The following is a 21,081-nucleotide window of genomic DNA, read 5'->3' on the forward strand; positions in this document are numbered from 1 at the left end:
CAATTTTCTTCCTGACCTGTCCGCCCCCACCCCACACTGGCCTATCACCCTCACCTTGACCTCCTTCCACCTATCGCATTTCCACCACCCCTCCCCCAAGTCCCTCCTCCCTACCTTTTATCTTAGCCTGCTTGGCATACTTCCCTCATTCCTGAAGAAGAGCTTATGCCTGAAACGTCGATTCTACTGTTCCTTGGATGCTGTTTGACCTGCTGCGCTTTTCCAGCAACACATTTTCAGCAAACATTAAAACCAGTCAACTAGATCATCACTAAGCCTAATTTTTTTTTGTTCATTTTATTTCATTTCAACCAACTCAGCAAATTTTAGATTATTATCTTCACTTGCACTCCTTACATTGCAAAGTACTTTGTAGCACACCTTTAATCTTGAAGACTTATGCTTCCCAAGCCAATATTGTTGGATCTATTTAAACTGTAACTTATATTTCTTCAGTCATGGTATTAAACTTGGAAAGGCACTGACTCTTGCCCCTGTATTCATTGACATAAAAATATTCTGTCCAGTTCAAATTGATTTGATGACCAATTATCCGAGGATTGCAGTAGGTATTGTTTCAAATATGGATGTTTCTGCTCTATAGGTCCCTTTGTCTGAGCAGCCTTTTGACTTTTTGCTGTTCGATGAACTGTATTATTCCACCAACGTGGACTCGAACTCCCACCATCAGTATGGACTCAAACCTCGAGTCTTCGTGTGGACTCAAACTACCGGTCTTACTGTGGACTGAAACTCCCAGCTTCAGTGTGGACTCAAACTCCCAGCTTCAGTGTGGACTCAAACTCCCAGCCTCAGTGTGGACTGAAACTCCCAGCCTCGGTGTGGACTCAAACTCCCAGCCTCGGTGTGGACTCAAACACCCGGCCTCGGTGTGGACACAGACTCCCGGCCTCGGTGTGGACACAGACTCCGGCCTAGGTATGGACACAGACTCCCAGCCTCAGTGCGGACTCAAACTCCCAGCCTCAGTGTGAACTGAAAATCCCAGCCTCAGTGTGTACTCAAACTCCCAGCCTCAGTGTGGACTCAAGCTCCCAGCCTCAGTGTGTACTCAAACTCCCAGCCTCAGTGCGGACTGAAACTCCCAGCCTCAGTGTGGACTGAAACTCCCGGCCTCAGTGTGGACTGAAACTCCCGGCCTAAGTGTGGACTCAGACTCCCGGCCTCAGTGCGGACGAAACTCCCGGCCTCAGTGTGGACTCAAACTCTCGGCCTCAGTGTTGGACTCAGACTCTCGGCCTCAATGTGGACTCAGACTCCCGGCCTCAGTGTGGACTGAAACTCCCAGACTTAGTGTGGACTGAAACTCTCCGCCTCAGTGTGGACTGAAACTCCCGGCCTCAGTGTGGACTGAAACTCCCTGCCTCAGTGTGGACTGAAACTCCCAGACTCAGTGTGGACTGAAACTCTCCGCCTCAGTGTGGACTGAAACTCCCAGACTCAGTATGGACTCAAACTCCCCGCCTCAGTATGGACTGAAACTCCCGGCTTCAGTGAGAACTCAAACTCCCAGCTCGAGCATAGACGCGGTCTCCCAGCCTCAGCGTGTGATCGAGTCCCGAGACTCCCGGCCTTGAGGTGAAGCCCAGTGCAGTCTGGGTTGGAAGGACTGTTATTCCTAACTCTTATTTCATTCTATGTCTTTATTTTTATAATTGTTTTCCCGATGAATTTGAACTTAAGAATCTGTACCTAGGTACCTTGGTTCCTAAGGTGATGTCATAAGTGTCATAACGTTTTGTAAACTTTTCACTGTACTCATGTCAGGATATGTGGCAATAAAACTAATTCAATTCAGCATTGTATAGGATGGGCAGAAGGACTAAACGTGTTGATGATATTTGACTGCTGCATGTCCTTGAATGAGTCCTGTGAACATTCCTGTTCATGTTGAAGACGGCACAAACAAAATTATTTCTCTGTATGGGCTATTTGTTACACTGTATAAGAGAGAGTTTCGTTCTAGGTTTTGGACTTCACCTTGAACCGGGATCTCGCATGGTGTCAGGAACATACCTAAGCTTCCAGACCAACCATCGATTGAGGGCTCCCCGAAGTGCTGGAGGGTTTGAGGATCATTACTTTCTTTGCCTTCCTTTTTCATCTTTATTTATTAATAAATATTCATAGTTCAGTCTTTTATTTTTCCTTCCTTTTCCATCCTTTATTATTACTCAATAACTTGACTGTGAATGAGTCTTCTCTTAACTACATTTAACTGAATCCGCAAAGAACCACTTGGATACACCCGGTGATCCAGGACAAATATTATTGATGTCTCGTTCTTAAAGCTTTAGAAGTCTTTTAACTATCCACCTTTTGTTAGTTCTTATTTTATCTGCCTAACCAGTTGTCTTTTCTTGCATTAAATTAATCCCAATGTTCCAGCTTTTTGTATAAACTAGATTTACGGCTCTTGATATGGTTAATATCTGTGCAACTTGCTCTGTGCCCATTATGATGGTGCATTCATCGTGACAGTAAGTATTCCTCCCTTAACATCTATTGTTTCCGGCCTGGTCCTTTGAGACATTAATTTAAAGTTTCTTCCCCTGGTCTAATAGGAATTTTTTTCTTTAATCGCGGAGCTCCAAAATGGTCACCTAATAGCCTTCTTACTAGTTCTGAAGTGAAAGTTTTAGTCTGGAGAGCTTTTTCTGCTTTGTTGACCCTTCCACAAGTTCTCCTGACTGTTTGCCTTTTCCAGGACTTGCAGCTGTTGGCTGTGTGAGTACTTCTTAAAATGGTGATGAGTTTAAAAACATCAACTCAGTTGGTCCTCTAGAAATGTCATCTCTTGGATGAATAGATTTTTCTCATCTAGTATCGTCTGGTGTCAAGCAAAGATACCAACTGCAGGTCACCATGTGGTACTTTTCTAATTCATTCACGAGATGAGACCATCACCAGCCACACCAGCATTTAATGCCCATCCCTAATTGCCCAGAAGGCAGTTAAGGTTCAACCATTTTGTTGTGAGACTGGAGTCACATGTAGAAGAATGTTGTCACCATACTTCATTTATTGACTGGATCAAAGAGCCTATTTGGGTTAACTTGGCAGAGGAACAACCATTAATGAGTCTTATCAATAAGACACAATTTAGTGAAATTTATCAGTTATAGGTTAAATTGGTAAGGGAAACACCGGGCTGAAGTTTCCCCAAAATTGCCCAAGTCTCAATAGTGAGAAGGTTCAGTGAGGTTTCCTTCCCGGAACCCTCATGATTTTTCCCATGTAACTCCATGCTGCTCACCCCATTAAGAATACAGCACACATCCACAGCGTCACTCTTATGCTATGTTGTGCTCAGCAATAGTAAAATGCTTGCTGATGTCAGAACCTTCCCCATCTGATTATTGGACACAATCTACCTTTTCACATGTGCATCAATCTTCTTCTGCTTTCAGCAATCTTTGCGTTTATCATTAAACAAGTGATTTGCAAAAAATTGTCATAAAAATAATCACTCAAATCATTAGATAGTAATTTACCATTGCATATGTATCACATCATTATTGAAATTAACACTGTCTCAACTTTGAGTTTTGGATTGAACATGTAACACCATACTTCAAATGATATTTTATTACATTTTACATTAAAGTAGTATTAATTAATCTGGGAACAGGCAGACACCTTATAATTGCAAGATTGTTTGAAAATTATTGACTATTCAAGGACATTATTGCGCCATTATCTTTGGGGCTTCATCAGGTCTTTTAAGTATAAACAAGGGAATGTAATTGCAAAAACTGGTGTAGAATTATCACAATTATCTCAGTGTGTGTTCAAGTACTTTCTAATGAGTGTGTTTTAATTGTTCCTTTTATTTCTCATTAATGAAAAATGCAACTCCATTAACTCCCCATGAAATATGACCTCATCCGAAAAACAGCTACAAATAGAAAGAAATTTCAGCTTTTGACAAAAAGCAACTTCGCATATGGTTGGATATCTGAAACCTACAGGATATTTATATAGTTGGAGACACACTGAGTTCAGTTATCTTGAGAATCAATAACTTTGTCACGATAATCATATTTTCCTGAGATGCTCATTTGATGTGCTGCTATTGTTTATCAAAGAAAAAAGAATTATTTTCTCTAATATGCAGGATATTTTCTGTTACCTGCTGTGACACAATACATATAAACCAGAAAATTAAAATAATAGATTGCTCTTTGGAAACATAACACGTATGGTGATTTTCTTTAGACCCTTTGTAAGTGTTACCAAAACATTTTAAATTGATAGCCCATAACAATAACAGCAGCAATCAATAAGTTAGCTGAAAAGATGAACATTATATGGTATGGCTATTAGTAACATTTATTTTCTGCATGGCTTATCCAATGGTCCTGTTATTGTATCGTGATCATAAAAGAAAGATGTTGAGTTAGGGAGTTAATGCAAACACTTCCACATCATTAAATTTTCCCCCTGAAAAGTTATGTGAAGTATTGCTGCAGGACACTGAAATAACACAAGATGGTTACTGATAAAATGTATATTTTCAAATATGGGAAATATCTGCATTGACTAGGATTATAAATGTTTGGTTATGCTTTCTTGTTTTTTCTACTGAGGTGAGGAATGTTAGACGAGGGAATGGAACACTTTCCTGCGTTAAGCTCCAAGGCACTTAAACACACATCTGCTTCTCCTGGTTCGGTGAGATGGACATTAAGATCTTAATTTTTACATACCTGAGCTGTCGAGAGTGGGTGGCTCAGAAAGTCATGGTGAGTCCAGATGTTGTGATTCCCGAGAGCACTATGAAGTTAGATCACCATCTGGTTCCTTGTCCCAAACCTAACTGAGTAGAAGGTGTGTGTGGGACGGGGAGGGGCCGAGGCTGGTGGTCAATGGTGAAGTAAAGAGAGGGATTGGTGTTGATTGGCTGAGCTACCAATCTTGAGATTCTGTGGGGCTGTGGCCAGGTCAGAACAGAGTGGGTGATTTAGGCCACTTATGGTTCACTGACATGTAGCTGGGTTCAGGAGGTTAGTGTGAAGGCACCCACCTCCTGAATCCACCCAATTCCCACTCAGATGAGTGTATGAGCTTGACGAGCAACAAGAGCTAAGTTTTTAAACCAGAATAACAGTAAAACTCATTGCCATCTTTAAAATACATTGACAAGGGTTGGTCACTTTCCAGCTACAGTTAAAGCAGGTAATTTGAAGGGGGAGTAGAGACGTTAGTGTTGTTTGGAATAGGCAATAGATTTCTCAGATTTCAACCCTTCAGCTGACCCAAACCCAAAACTCCTGAGCCTTGTATCATGCTTAATGTTTTGCCTGATCTGTAACAGAGATGCTTCAGATGCCATCGTGAAGGTGATCACAGAATTAGGGAAGGCATGCAGCCACTGATGAATTTTAACTTGAGGATAAGAATTTTAAATTGAAGGTGTTAGTGGACCAGAGGCTGATGTTGGCCAATATTATGAGAAGTTCCGAGGCCTTTCAATTCAAGAAAGCTAAAAGGTACACAATGACTTTAAAACATCAAAATCCTTCTTGACTCTTTCTTCCCAATACCTGAATGAAACGATACAACATTCTGCCTTGCATTCATTATCATTTAGATTCCATTAAGTTAGCCTGTTAAAAACAGAAATCTTCATTCTCCAGAAACCATACATAATTTTATCGTTGAACATCTTTTAAAAAATGGTTGATTGGTTCAACTATGCTCAAGAGACACGTTTTTTTTTGTCATGACGTTCTTGCTATGTTACTGATTTGATCTGAATAATAATTGTTGAAAGTCACAGACGTTTCCTCATAAATGTTATTAAATATTCCCTCCAGTGAACTGAATGATACAAAGATAAGTTTTCAGATTCCATAAAACAAGTGCCTTGTATCATTTTGAGTTAATTCACCATTCCACAACGGTCTAGGTTTTACAATGGGAACAACATTAAGGCTAATAGTCCATTCATCATTATTATGGAGTAAGTCAAACAGCATCTTCCAAACACTGCACATGTTTCATCAAATACAGGGAAGCAAAATTGCCGTCTGACTTACCCTGCTCCTCCACAGGCTTTAAAAGATCATATTTTAAGTGCGAGCAGCAGCGGAACTCGGAAGAACTCGGAAGACTGCAGATAAGGTAAGGCAGGTTTTATTAAAATTACTTACCGGTAGCGGGCAGCGGTGTTTTTCTCTTTCACAGAAGGAGCGGAAGCAGCGGAGGAAGTGACGGGGACCAGAGGGATAGCCGGGAAGGTAAGCAGTGAGTATAAATACTCACCCTTCGACGCCAACGGCCATTTTAAGTGCGAGCAGCAGCGGAGAAGGAGTGGGAGCAGCGGAGGAAGTGACGTGAACCGGAGGGGCAGCCGGGAAGGAAAGCATATTAGCAAGGCGGCTAAACCCGAGACTCTACTACTGTAGTGTCTCCCACCCGCCCTCCTCCTCTAACCTAGTTAGTAAGTAGGAAGAGCGGGAACGACGACCAGGGGACTGCCGGTAATATATCTGGGCAGTGGCTGAACCCGAGACACTACACTTGTTGTGTCTCCCATCCCTCCCCCCCAACCAAAAATAGGACTCTGGTTTGTTAAGGTAAGGATTTTCTATTTCTTTATTGGTGAATTGTTAAAAAAATTACTTTTTATGGTTTATCTATTAATTGGTTTTTAGAAAAAGACTATAGCAGAGAGGTATCAGAAAGTATTTTAACTCAAACCTATCCAAAGTAATAAAGTAATTATCTAAGCAGAGATGGCTGGGCAGGTGATGTGCTGTGGCTGTATCATGTGGGAGCTGGCTGATCCCATTGTGAATGGCAGTGACCACATCTGCAGCAAGTGTTGGTTGCTGGAAGAACTCCGGCTCAGCATTGATGATCTGGAATCTGACCTTCAAACACTGCGGCACATCCGGGAGGGGGAGAGTTACCTGGGTGCTTTGTCTCAGGAGGCAGTCACACCTGGGAGATTAAGTAATTCACATTCAGTTAGTGATCAGGGACATCAGAGTGTAACTGTAAGTGAGGCAGGTAGGGGGAACCTGAGTTCAGGAGTCCAGGAGCCTCAGCCCTTGACCTTGTCCAACAGGTATGAGATTCTTGCTCCCTGTACGGATGAGGAAAAGGGCTCTGGACAGGATGAACCAACTGACCATGGCACTGTGGTGCAGAAGGCCATTCAAGAGGGGGGAGCAAAAAGACAAGTAGTTGTTATAGGGGATTCTATAATTAGGGGGACAGATAATATCTTTTGCGAGTCGGATTGGAGTCTCGCATGGTGTGTTGCCTGCCCAGTGCCAGGGTGCGGGACATCTCCGACCGGCTTGAAAGGATATTGGAGTGGGAGGGGGAAAATCCAGTTGTTGTGGTCCACGTTGGGACTAACAACATAGGCAAAGCTATGGTGGAGGATCTGTTTGGGGATTATCAAGCACTAGGAAGGAAATTGAAGTACAGGTCCTCAAGGGTCATAATCTCTGGATTACTGCCCGAGCCACGTGCCAATTGGTATAGATTAGATTAGATTAGATTAGATTACTTACAGTGTGGAAACAGGCCCTTCGGCCCAACAAGTCCACACCGCCCCGCCGAAGCGTAACCCACCCATACCCCTACATCTACACCTTACCTAACACTATGGGCAATTTAGCATGGCCAATTCACCTGGCCTGCACATCTTTGGACTGTGGGAGGAAACCGGAGCACCCGGAGGAAACCCACGCAGACACGGGGAGAACGTGCAAACTCCACACAGTCAGTGGCCTGGGGCGGGAATTGAACCCGGATCTCAGGCGCTGTGAGGCATATAGGGGCACCGTATAGGGGTAAGAAAATTAGGAAAGTAAACACGTGGCTGAGGGATTGGTGTGAGAAAGAGGGATTCCATTTCATGGGGCATTGGCATCAGTTTTGGAACCGGGGGGATCTGTACCGTTGGGGTGGTCTCCACCTAAACCGATCTGGTACCAATGTTCAAGCGAAGAGGATAAATAGGGTGGTCAGTAGGACTTTAAACTTCTGAGTTGGGGGGAAGGGAAAGTGAAAGCGACAGGGAGTATGGAGTTAAATGGAAAGATAAGCAGGAGGATAGCATGTATGCAGGTGGATTTAACCTTGAGGCAGATTAGGAATGCAACAAAAAGGAAGGATAACTTAGGACATCTTATGACTTCCAATATATCTAATGATAAGAATTTTAGCATTAAGGCACCTGAATGCTTGTAGCATTCGTAACAAAGTAGATGAACTAACGGCATAGATCATCGTGTATGATTATGATGTGGTAGGCATCACAGAGACATGGTTGCAGGGAGTTCAGGACTGACAGTTAAACATCCAAAGATTTACAACTTATCAAAAAGACAGGGAGGTGGGCAGAGGGGGCGGGGTGGCCTTGTTAGTTAAGAACAAAATTAAATCTATGGCACTGAATGACATAGGGTCGGATGATGTGGAGTCTGTGTGGGTGGAATTGAGGAACAACAAAGGCAAAAAAACCATAATGGGGGTTATGTACAGACCTCCTAACAGTGGTCAGGACCAGAGGCGCAACATGTACCGGGAAATAGAGAAGGCATGTCAGAAAGGTGAGGTCACGGTGATCATGGGGGACTTCAAAATGCAGGTGGACTGGGTAAATAATGTTGCCAGTTGATCCAAAGAAAGGGAATTCTTGGAATGCTTACAGGATGGCTTTTTGGAACAGCTTGTCATGGAGCCCACAAGGGAGCAGGCTATTCTGGACCTAGTGCTATGTAATGAACCAGACTTTATAAAAGATCTTAAAGTAAGGGAACACTTAGGAAGCAGTGATCATAATATGGTAGAGTTCAGTCTGCAGTTTGAAAGAGAGAAGGCAAAATCAGATGTAATGGTGTTACAGTTAAACAAATGAGGGCATGAGAGAGGAACTGACGAAAATTGACTGGAAGCAGAGTCTAACAGGGAAGACAGTAGAGCAAAAATAGCAGGAGTTTGTGGGTATAATTGAGGACACTGTACAGAGGTTCATCCCCAAGAAAAGAAAGATTATCTGGGGAGGGTTTAGATAGCCATGGCTGACAAAGGAAGTCAGGAAATGTATCTAAGAAAAAGAGAGATCCTATAAAGTGGCCAAGAGCACTGGGAAATCAGAAGATTGGGAAGGCTACAAAAACAAACAGAGGATAACAAAGAGAGAAATAAGGAAGGAGAGGATCAAATATGAAGGTAGGCTAGCCAGTAATATTAGAAATGATAGTAAAGGTTTCTTTCAATACATAAGAAACAAATGGCAGGCAAAAGTAGACATTGGGCCACTTCAAACTGATGCTGGAAGGATAGTGATGGGAGATAAGAAAATAGCTGGAGAACTTAATAAGTGCTTTGCGTCAGTCTTCACAGTGGAAGACATGAGTAGTATCCCAACAATTAAAGGGAGTCAGGGGGCTGAGTTGAGTATGGTTGCCATTACAAAAGAGATGGTGCTAGAAAAGCTAAAAGGTCTTAAAATTGACAAATCTCCTGGCCCCGATGGGCTACATCCTAGAGTTCTGAGGGACATGGCTGAGGAAATAGCGGAGGCATTGGTTGAGATCTTTCAAAAGTCACTGGAGTCAGGGAAAGTCCCGGATGATTGGAAGACTGCTGTTGTAACCCCATTGTTCAAGAAAGGATCAAGACAAAAGATGGAAGATAATAGGCCAATTAGCCTAACCTCAGTTGTTGGTAAAATTCTAGGATCCATCGTTAAGGATGAGGTTTCTAAATTCTTGGAAGAGCAGGGTTGGATTAGAATAAGTCAACATGGATTTAGTAAGGGGAGGTCGTGCCTGACAAACCTGTTAGAATTCTTTGAAGAGGTGACAAGTAGGTGGATATGGTCTAGCTAGATTTCCAAAAGGCCTTTGATAAGGTGCCACACGGGAGGCTGCTGAGTAAGGTGAGGGCCCATGGTGTTTGAGGTGAGCTACTGGCATGGATTGAGGATTGGCTGTCTGACAGAAGGCAGACAGTTGGGATAAGAGGTTCTTTTTTGGAATGGCAGCTGGTGACAAGTGGTGTCCCACAGGGTTCAGTGTTGGGGCCGCAGCTGTTCACGTTATATATTAATGATCTGGATGAAGGGACTGGGGGCATTCTAACGAAGTTTGCCGATGATATGAAGTTAGGTGGACAGGCAGGTAGTACTGAGGAAGTGGGGAGGCTGCAGAAGGATCCAGACAGTTTGGGAGAGTGGTCCAGGAAATGGCTGATGAAGTTCAATGTGAGCAAATGCGAGGTCTTGCACTTTGGAAAAAAGAATACAAGCATGGACTACTTTCTAAATGGTGAGAAAATTCATAAAGCCAAAGTACAAAGGGATCTGGGAGTGCTAGTTGAGGATTCTCTAAAGGTAAACATGCAGGTTGAATCCATGGTTAAGAAAGCAAATGCAATGTTGTCATTTATCTCAAGAGGGTTGGAATATAAAAGCAGCGATGTGCTACTGAGATTTTATAAAGCTCTGGTTAGGCTCCATTTGGAATAATGTGTCCAGTTTTGGGCCCCACACCTCAGGAGGGACATACTGGCACTGGAGTGTGTTCAGCGGAGATTCACACGGATGATCCCTGGAATGGTAGGTCTAACATACGAGGAATGGCTGAGGATCCTGGGATTGTATTCATTGGAGTTTAGAAGGTTAAGGGGAGATCTAATAGAAACGTACAAGATAATACATGGCTGTGAAAGGGTGGACGCTAAGAAATTGTTTCTGTTAGGCGAGGAGACTAGGACCCGTGGGCACAGCCTTAAAATTAGAGGGGGTCAATTCAGAACAGAAATGTGGAGACATTTCTTCAGCCAGAGAGTGGTGGGCCTGTGGAAGTCATTGCCATGGAGTGCAGTGGAGGCCGGGATGCTAAATATCTTCAAGGCAGAGATTGATAAATTCTTGATGTCACAAGGAATTAAGGGCTACGGGGAGAATGTGGGTAAGTGGAGTTGAAATGCCCATCAGCCATGATTAAATGGTGGAGTGGACTCGATGGGCTGAATGGCCTTACTTCCACTCCTATGTCTTATGGTCTTATGGTCTTATCACCACTATTGACAATCACTCACTAACGAGTAAGATTGTCCACCCAGGAAATTCCATGTCACTGGTCATGTGTATGTGGTCCTTGTGTGGTTGACAAGCCCGATCCTAGAGCCATATCTCCATCCGTATATTTAACAGGTGTTTCTGAGAGGTGGAAACAGTCCTTGGCCTTGAAATTATTGGCGTTCTGTTCTCCGATTCCCTTTCTGTACTTCCTATTCCTGACGGGTGTTCTTGAAGAATTATGTGCCTTCATACAGGGTTTTCCACTATATTGGTTTCTTCTGAGCGAGGGACTCCCATGCATTAACATCAATGTTGTATCTCTTGAGGGAAGACTTCAGAGAATCTTTGAGGTTCTTCCTTTGACCTCCTCTCATTCAGGTGTCTTCCTTGGAGCTGGGCAAAGAAGATTTGCTTTGGTTGTCAGAACTCAGAGATCCTAAGGCCAAGCAGAGTTGGTTTTGAATGATCTTGGCTTCAATGCTAGTGCTATTAGCTGCTTCAAAGATGCTGATGTTAATATTGGCTTGTCTTCCAAGCTGATGTAGAGATGTTAACTTAAACAACATTGATAGTACTTCTCCAGGAGACTTGAGGTGGTGTCCAAATGTAGTCCAAATTTTGGAGCTCCGTAGAAGAGACCTAAGAATGATGCTGTATGGACAAGGATCTTGGTGACAGCATGGATGGCTTTCATCATTAGGCTTTCGAATGTAGCCCTTGCAGATTGGATGTGATGTTGAATCTTCAAATCGATATCAGCCTTAGATGAAAAGTTACACTTCAAGTAAGACAAATGTTCCGCATTCCATTGATCTGAAGAGAGGGATGGACCAGAACTTGACCTGGGATGGATTGGAAAAGGATTTGAGTCATCCTGAGGTTGACTCTCAATTCTTCCATATGCTTTCAAGTGAGGCTTGAAAATTCTCTTCTGAGAAAGTGGAGATGACACTGGCATCCACGTACTGAAGTTCCACAGGCGAGGTCAGTGTTGTTTTCTACTTGGATTCAAGGCCATAAAGTTGATGTCCTTACCCAACAGTTACCTGGTAAACGTAGCAAAAAAAGAAATTAGGGCTGGTGCATTTAGGAATAGTTGAATTTTTAATGGCATGGCAATTTTTAACTACTGCAATTAACCTTTCTGGTCTAGAATTTTAATTGTACAAATTCATTCAGAATTTAATTAACATTCAAGATTTTAAATTAATTATATTTTTTACATCTTTGTGTCAGCTTCTTGTAATAATCTTGTTCTTAATCAGTTCTATATTTTGCAATCAAAACTTTCTTTGCTGCACAACGAATTGAGTCTTGTTTATGATTCTCAGATTGTCCGGCAAGGTTTAAACTCCGCGGGCAGAATCAGCTAGTTATTAATTTTGTTGAGTTTCATGGAGGCTTTCTCTCCACGAAGCCCGACATGTTTTCTCACACTCTCTTCACATACGTGTCTAATTTACCATACTCCTAATGGTGCCCAGATCTTCTGATTCATTCATTTGGCATCAGCAGAGGTTCTCATCACTGCTAGCATATCCCAGATTTCCAGGTATCTACACTATTATTTCACCCTAGGCATGGACTCAGTCAAGCGTTGGTAGTGCAGAGTATTCCTTCGTTTTGAATTTGGTGGGGAAGTGATCACAAACCAATGTTTCTCAGGGCACATCTGCAGCACAATTCTTTGCACATACAGCTGCATATTTCATGGCTGAAGCACCAAGCCCACAGTTTACTTTTGGTATACACAGCAGTGTTATGAAATGGCCCTCTCAACGTGGTATAAGCATAGTCCATTCCACCCTCCAGCTATCTTGCAAAGGGTCAAGTCTAGGCATAGCACTAACCTCACTTTGGGACAGAGTGTTGCGATCTGACACAGATAGCTGCTAAGTGTCAGCCTTCTTACATTTGTGGGCAGACATCATCTTGATGGTTGTTGAGATATCATGGACACCCCCTCCTCCAAATCGAATGTCTGACTCCTGCACCAGGCATAGTCCAGTGAGGCTGTGCTGAGACATTCTCAGCCCGTATTGGCAGCCTGTCTCACACATCTGGAGGAAATGGCACTGAGGACAAAAATCTCTGGGCCTCCCATACCTCTTGCCTCACCTGAGGGACTGCATTGGGGGAGGTTGTTTGGCAGCTGCTGGAGGTCCCTGCTGGTCCTGGGCTAGTACATCGGTTCTTCCTCCAGTTCTCTGTACCTTCACTGCACCACAGTAGCAGTGACGCTAACCCAGCTGTGGCTGGATCCAGCAGTCACACTTGCAATGAACCTATGTGGGAAATATAAGAAACAATCTAGTCATGTGAGCAGTCAGCATTCACATCACTCACAAATGCCACTTTAACATACTCCTTCATACAATGGGATATGGAGGACTCCAATAACAAGGGTGCTGGAATGACTCCACAGGGACCTTTGGCAGATGGACCTATTACTGATTAATGCAATGCTATCCATGTCACAAAGAGACAGGAAAAAGATGCGCACAAAAAGCATGTCAAATCCAACTCGGCCAATTACTGCTCCATCAGTCTACTCACAACCATCAGTAAAGCAATTGAAGCATCATCAGCAGTGCTATCAAGCAGTTTCTGCTCAGCAATAACCTGCTCAATGTCATCCAGTTTGGGTTCTGCCAGGGCCACTCTGCTCCTGACCTTATTACAGCCTTGGTTCAAACATGGACAAAAGAGCTGAATTCCAGAGGGAGGTGAGAGTGACAGCCCTTGACATCAAGATTGCATTTGATTAAGTCTGGCATCAAGGAGTCTTAGGAAAACTGGAATCACTTGGGTATCAGTGGAAAAACTCTCCACTGGTTGGAGTCATATCTGGCACAGAGGAAGATGGTTACGTTTGTTGAAGGTCAGTCATCTCAGCTCCAGGACATCTCTGCAGGAGTTCATCAGGGTAGTATCCTAGGCCCAACCATTTTCAACTGCTTCTTCACTGACCTTCCCTTCATCATAAAGTCGGAAGCGGGGGCGTTCACTGATGATTGCATAATGTTCGTTACCATTCATAACTCCTCAGATACTGAAGTAGTCCATGTTCAAATGTAACAATATCTGGACAATATCCAGGCTTGAGCCAAAAAATGACTCAAAAAACGTTTTTGTCCCACACAGTCCAGAAGAATGACCATCTTTAATAAGAGAAAATCGAAGTATCGGGCCGTGATAATCAATACTGTAACCATCATTGAATACCCCACCATCAACTATCTGGACATTACCATTGACAAGAAACTCAACAGTACTTGCTGTATATATAGAACAATAGTCCTCTTGTAGCACAGTGGTGGTGTCCCTATCTCTCAGCCAGGAGACCTGGTTTCAAGTCCCACCTGTTCCAGAGGTGTGTCATAATACGTCTAAATAGGTTGATTCAAAATATCTATAAATGTAACAGCTACAACAGCAGGTCATAGGCTCAAAATACTGCAGCAAGTAACTCACCTGATTTCCAAAGCTTATCCATCATCCACAAGTTATAAATCATTAGTATGATGGAATACTTGCCACCTGCCTGAATGGGTGCAGCTCCAAAATCACTCAAGAAGCTTGACATCAACCAGGACAAAACAGCATACTTAATAGGCACCACATCCATTTCCTCCACCACCAACCCTCAAGATCAGCAGTGTATACCATCTGCAAAATACACTATTTGTATCTACAAGATACAAGATCCACAAAAGATTCTTAGACAGCACCTTCTAAACCCATGAATACTTCCATCTAGAAGGACAAAGGCAGCAGGTACATGGGAAATCCATCACCTGAAATGTCCCCTCTGAGTCACTCGCTACCTTGACTTGGTAATATAACACTATTCCTTCCCTGTCACTGGGTCCGAATTCTGAAATTCCCTCCCAACTGGCTTTGTGGGTCAATCCACAACAGGTGAACAGCAACAGTTCAAGAACCATTGCCTTCACAATAAATGCTGGCCAGCCAGTGATGTCCACATCACAAGAGTGACTTACAAGAAAAATTGCTGAATGAAAACAAGTCCTTATGCTCCTAGCCGCAATCATCCAAGAGAGGCAACATTGCTATAAGAGCAGTTTGCAGAATTCTTACAGTTTAGGGTGAGAGGAAATCAGCTCAATGCCCGCGTGCAGCTTCTGAGACCCTGCATTAACATCATATTTTGTGGGCCACAGCTGCTACTTTTAAGGTCGCCTGGATTATTTCTGCTTCACTGAGATGTCCATTTTAAAGCTGCAATGAGCAGTGACATGGCTGAGAGTGCTCGTGAGCAGCATTTGTCCCCCACACAGTTGGACCCTACATACATTTCCCGTGCACCATGCTGTGATTACAGATGACTCCGATGTGCTGTGAAAATGTCTGATTGATGCGATTGCTTCTTTTTGGGCCTCCAGTCCCTCACAGGTGGAGCCTGTGTGTTTTGTGACAGGAATGAGTCACTGCCTCTGGTCTCTGTTTTCCATTGACAGTTTGCATTTTGGGGTCAAGTGAATCTGGAAGGTAACACTTGGCAGCGTAAGTCCTGCTCATCAGAGGCCCCCAAATTGCTATGTCCCTTTTTTCTAGGCACTCCCTGCACAACCCATCACTACCGATCCCCAACACTTTACCTGGAATTAAGATTACAAATCTCATCTCTATCTCCTGCACCTCATCTCCATGGTTTAGTCCTGCCTACCATCAACTTCTCCCCATCCCATTAAGGCCACATTGCCCCCCAGTAACCACCCTTCCCACAGTATTCCCACAATATTGCTCTAGCATCTCTTCCCTATTTTTATTCCAAATATCCCTTTTCACTATCCTTGCCCTCCTGCCTCCCACATTGATGCCTCCAATTCCCAGCATTGAATTCCCTGCTTTCCCAATCACAGCAGTATCCCTTCATCATCCCTAATCTCTTGGACTAAGTGTGGCCCAACCCTCTTAATAAGATGAACAGGCAACCCTGACTGATAACTGACCAGACTCTTTACTGGTGATCCTCAAATCCCCTGACTGCTTGCACTGACTGTGACCGACTCCTTGACTGCAGTGAGGGGGCTCTTGACTCTGACTGTCCCAAATGGATGACTGGCCATGCCCAAGTTCCTGGATTGTTGATTGGTTTTTACCAGTAACTCTGACTGACAGAGTTCTCCCCCCCCTTGACTTGCCTGAGAATGACTATACTTTAAGTTGAGACGTGGTCATTTGGTCGAAGTACTTGCAGTGTATTTGCCGTGTGGGCTGTTGAAACATGCTGTAAGTCTGAGATTGACATAGTACGGTGACATACAGCAACGTGCCCACTCCTTTGATTGCCCCTGGTAACAACCGCAACAAGCTGCTTGGCTTTGTGTCTGCACTAAGCAGCACAGCAAGAGCCCGCTGTGAATACTGTGAGCCTTTAGGGAGCAGCTGTGTGTGCAGAGCACAAAAAGGCAAGGCAAAGCACAGCAGAGACACTGCAGTTATAACATAAAAGGGGATCCCTGAAATGCGGTCTAGTCCAACCCCCGAACCGTGTGCAAAGTGTCTTTGCAGCAGCATTGCAATGAGAGATGTCAGTGTGCTCCAAAGTGCAAGACTGAAGTGGAGCATCGTACTGTAAGTGTGTCAAAGGAGTGCCTTAATGATGCAGTGAGACTGGTACATCTGATGCCAAGGTGCATGGGATGGGAATTGCATATAGTTGCTGACTGTGGAGTGTGCCCTGAGATGCTGGTGACTAATGTCTAAGATAAGGGTCTAAGTAACAAGCAGTGAACTGGAATCACCACATAACTATTCTAACCTTCATGTTGGGGACTGTAGCCTTCTAAGTTCTGTCTGGTAGGCGGTCTGGTAAATGCATATTAATGAGGCAAGATTAAGTAATAACGAGATGTTAATGCACAAAAATAGGCCTCTTGCCACTCTCCAGTGAGAATTTTATCTCGGCATTCAACAAGTGATTGGAAAATTTAGTCTCAATATTGACAAATTCCTCACTGGGCATCTCACCTGAATTTCCCAACTTTCTCACCACAGCCCACATCGTTCAAGCACCGGAAGTACTGACTCTGCATGTCTGCTGAGAATTCCTCAGTCTGATTAGTTGGAATGCCACATGGTTACTTGCTCTGCCCTGTTATGCGACCAAGTCTTTGTATGGGGTGCCATGCCAGATCAGATGCCCAATAAATGCAAGTGAATCCTGATCACAAATCTTCAGATCACAAGAATGAATTTGTGTGGTATTAATCCAAGATGGAGGATGGGAAACATTTCTGGCTGTAACAGCTGCTCCTTTATTGAGGTATTTTAGGTGTTGGAGGTGATTTTGTCGAATTCCAGGAGCAGCATTTCCTGTTTTATATGCTGTTGCATTGTTTTGGAACTTTGGAAAAAAAAGTCAAAACAACAGCAGTTTTAAAAGGGAGAAGAACAGACAAAGGAAGCACATGGTGAGGTCAGTGCAGGAGAGAGAGAGAGAGAAAGAAACTGACACAGTGGTGACCCTGCACAGCTACTGCCTTTGCTGTTTGAATTCATGTATCGCTGGGCATCGGAGTGCGTCTGGGAAAATTAGCAAACAGTGAAATTCACAACTGATCTTGGAGGAACTGTTTGGGTGAAGTTCACAGCACAGAAGCAGATAAGTGGATTGTTTTTAAGTGGGACCTACAGAAAGTCTGCAGTAGTGAGTAGACTGGGTTCTTTCTTGATTATATGTTCTTTGAGCTATGTCTCTTGATTAAACTTAAAATATAAGCCATAACTATTAATTTAACCTGGGGCAGTGTTTTGTAGAGGAACAAGATGGTGTTATTTTCTGGGTCTGTAAATTGTGAAGGAGCAAAAATGGCCTTTAGTAGAGTGATATGTGCTTCTTATCAGATGTGGGAGATTAAAGAGAGTTTAAGGGTTACTGCGGATGATATCTGCAATAAATGCTGTTGGTTGTGAATCTTATCATGTCACATGGATTGGTTGGAGAGGCAATTAGAAGCAATGAGGAATTTGCAACAGCAACAGTATGTGATGGATGGCAGTTATAGGAAGGGCGGCATGGCGGCACAGTGGTTCGCACAGAGACCCAGGTTCAATTCCTGCCTCAGGTGACTGTCTGTGTGGAGTTTGCACATTCTCCCCGTGTCTGTGTGGGTTTCCTCTGGGTGCTCCGGTTTCCTCCCACAGTCCAAAAATGAGCAGTTTAGGTGAATTGACCATGCTAAATTGCCCGTAGTGTTAGGTGAAGGGGTAAATGTAGGGGAATGGGTCTGGGTGGGTTGCTCTTCAGACGGTCGGTGTGGACTTGTTGGGTGGAAGGGCCTGTTTCCACACTGTAAGTAATCTAAAAGGGGGGGAAGCCTCAGATACAGTCACATAGATAGGAAAAGTAAGAGAGGTAGGCAGCTAGTGCAGGAGCCTTCTGTGGCTATACCCATTTCAAACAAGTATGCTGTTTTGGAAAATGTAGGGGGTGATGGATTCTCAGAGGAACGTAGCATGAACAGCCAAGTTTCTGGTATGGAGACTGGCTCTAATGCAACAAGGGGTACGTCAGGTTCCAAGAGATCAACTGTCTGAGGGGACTGTCTAGTCCAAGGTACTGACAGACGTTTCTGTGGCCAACAGCGAAAAATCAGAATGGTGTGTTGCTTCCCTGGAGCCAGGATCAAGGATGTCTCAGAGAGGGTGCAGAATGTTCTCACGGGGGAGAGGGGCCAGCAGGAGGTCAATGTACACATTAGAATCAACAGCATAGGAAGCAAAAGGTTGAGGTTCTGAAAGGAGATTACAAAGAGTAAGGCAGGAATTTATAAAGGAGGTCCTCGAGAGTAGTAATATCTGGATTACTCCCGGTGCTACGAGCTAGTGAGGGCAGGAATAGACGGATAGAGCAGATGAATGCATGGCTGAGGAGCTGGTGTATGGGAGAAGGATTCACATTTTTGGATCATTGGAATCTCCTTTGGGGTAGAAGTGACCTGTACAAGGAGGACGGTTTGCACATAAATTGGAAGGAGACTAATATACTGGCAGGGAAATTGCTAGAGCTACTTGGGAGGATTTAAACTTGTAAGGTGGAGGTGGGATGTTGGGGGGGGGGCGGGGTAGAACTCAGGGAGATAGTGAGGAAAAAGATCAATCTGAGACTGGTACAGTTGAGAACAGAAGCAAGTCAAATAGTCAGGGCAGGCAGGGACAAGGTAGAACTGATAAATTAAACTGCATTTATTTCAATGCAAGGGGCCTTACAGGGAAGGCAGATGAACTCAGGGCATGGTTAGGAACATGGGACTGGGATATCATAGCAATTACAGAAACATGGCTCAGAGATGGGCAGGACTGGCAGCCCAGGATACAAATGCTACAGGAAGGATAGGATGGGAGTCAAGAGAGGAGGAGGAGTGGTGTTTTTGATAAGGGATAGCATTACAGCTGTGCTGAGGGAGGATATTCTTGGAAATACACCCAGGGAAGTTATTTGAGTGGAACTGAGAAATAAGAAAGGGATGACAACTCGTTGGGATTGTATTATAGACCCTCTAATAGTCAGCGGGAAATTGAGAAACAAACTTGTAAGGAAGTCTGTTATCTGTAAGAATAATAGGGTGGTTATCGTAGGGGATTTTAACTTTCCAAACATAGACTGGAACTGGGACTGCCATAGTGTTAAGGGTGTGGATGGACAGGAATTTGTTAAGTGTGTACAAGAAATTTTTTTGATTCAGTATGTCGATGGCACCTACGAGAGAAAGTGCAAAACTTGATCTACTCTTTGGAAATAAGGTAGGACAGGTGACTGAGGTGTCAATGGGAGAGCACTTTGGGGCCAGCAACCATAATTCTATTAGATTTAAAATAGTGATGGAAAAGGATAGACCAGATGTAAAAGTTGAAGCTCTAAATTGGAGAAAGGCAAATTTTGACGGTATTAGGCAAGAACTTTCGAAAGCTGATTGGAGGCATATGTTCGCAGGTAAAGGGATGGCTGGAAAATGGGAAACTTTCAGAAATGAGATAACGAGAATCCAGAGAAAGTATATTCCTGTTAGGGTGAAAGGAAAGGCTGATAGGTATAGGGAATGCTGGATGACTAAAAGAGTTGTGGGTTTGGTTAAGAAAAAGAAGGAAGTATATGTGAGGTATAGACAGGATAGATCGAGTGAATCCTGAGAAGAGTATAAAGACAGTAGGAGTGCACTTAAGAGGGAAATCAGGAGGGCAAAAAGGGGACATGAAATAACTTTGACAAATAGAGGTAAGGAGAATCCAAAGCATTCTTACAAATACATTAAGGACAAAAGGATAACGAGGGAGAGAATAGGGCCCCTCAAAGATCAGCAAGGCAGCCTTTGTGTGGAGCCGCAGAAAATGGGGGAGATATTAAACAAGTATTTTGCATCAGTATATACTGTGGAAAAGGATATGGAAGATATAGACTGTAGGGAAATAGATGGTGACATCTTTCAAAATGTCCATATTACAGAGGAGGAACTGATGGATGTCTTAAAACGCATAAAGGTGAATAAATCCCCAGGACCTGATCAGGTGTACTCTAGAACTCTGTGGGAAGCTAGGGAAGTGATTGTTGGGCCTCTTGCTGAGACATTTGTATCATTGATAGTGACAGGTGAGGTGCTGGAAGACTGGAGGTTGGCAAACGTGGTGCCGTTCTTTAACAAGGGTAGTAAGGACAAGCCAGGGAACTATAGACCAGTGAGCCTGACGTCGGTGGTTGGCAAGTTGTTGGAGGGAATCCTGAGCGACAGGATGTACATGTATTTGGAAAGGCAGGAACTGATTAGGGATAATCAACATGGCTTTGTGGGTGGGAAATCATGTCTCACAAACTTGATTGAGTTTTTTGAAGAAGTAACAAGGAAGATTGATGAGGGCAGAGTGGTAGATGTGATCTATATAGACTTCAGTAAGGCATTCAACCAGGTTCCCCACGGGAGACTGAGTAGCAAGGTTAGATCTCATGGAATAAAAGGAGAATTAGCCATTTGGATACAGAACTG

This window comes from Chiloscyllium punctatum, chromosome 3, assembly GCF_047496795.1.
Source record: "Chiloscyllium punctatum isolate Juve2018m chromosome 3, sChiPun1.3, whole genome shotgun sequence".
In the NCBI taxonomy this organism is placed as follows: Eukaryota; Metazoa; Chordata; class Chondrichthyes; order Orectolobiformes; family Hemiscylliidae; genus Chiloscyllium; species Chiloscyllium punctatum.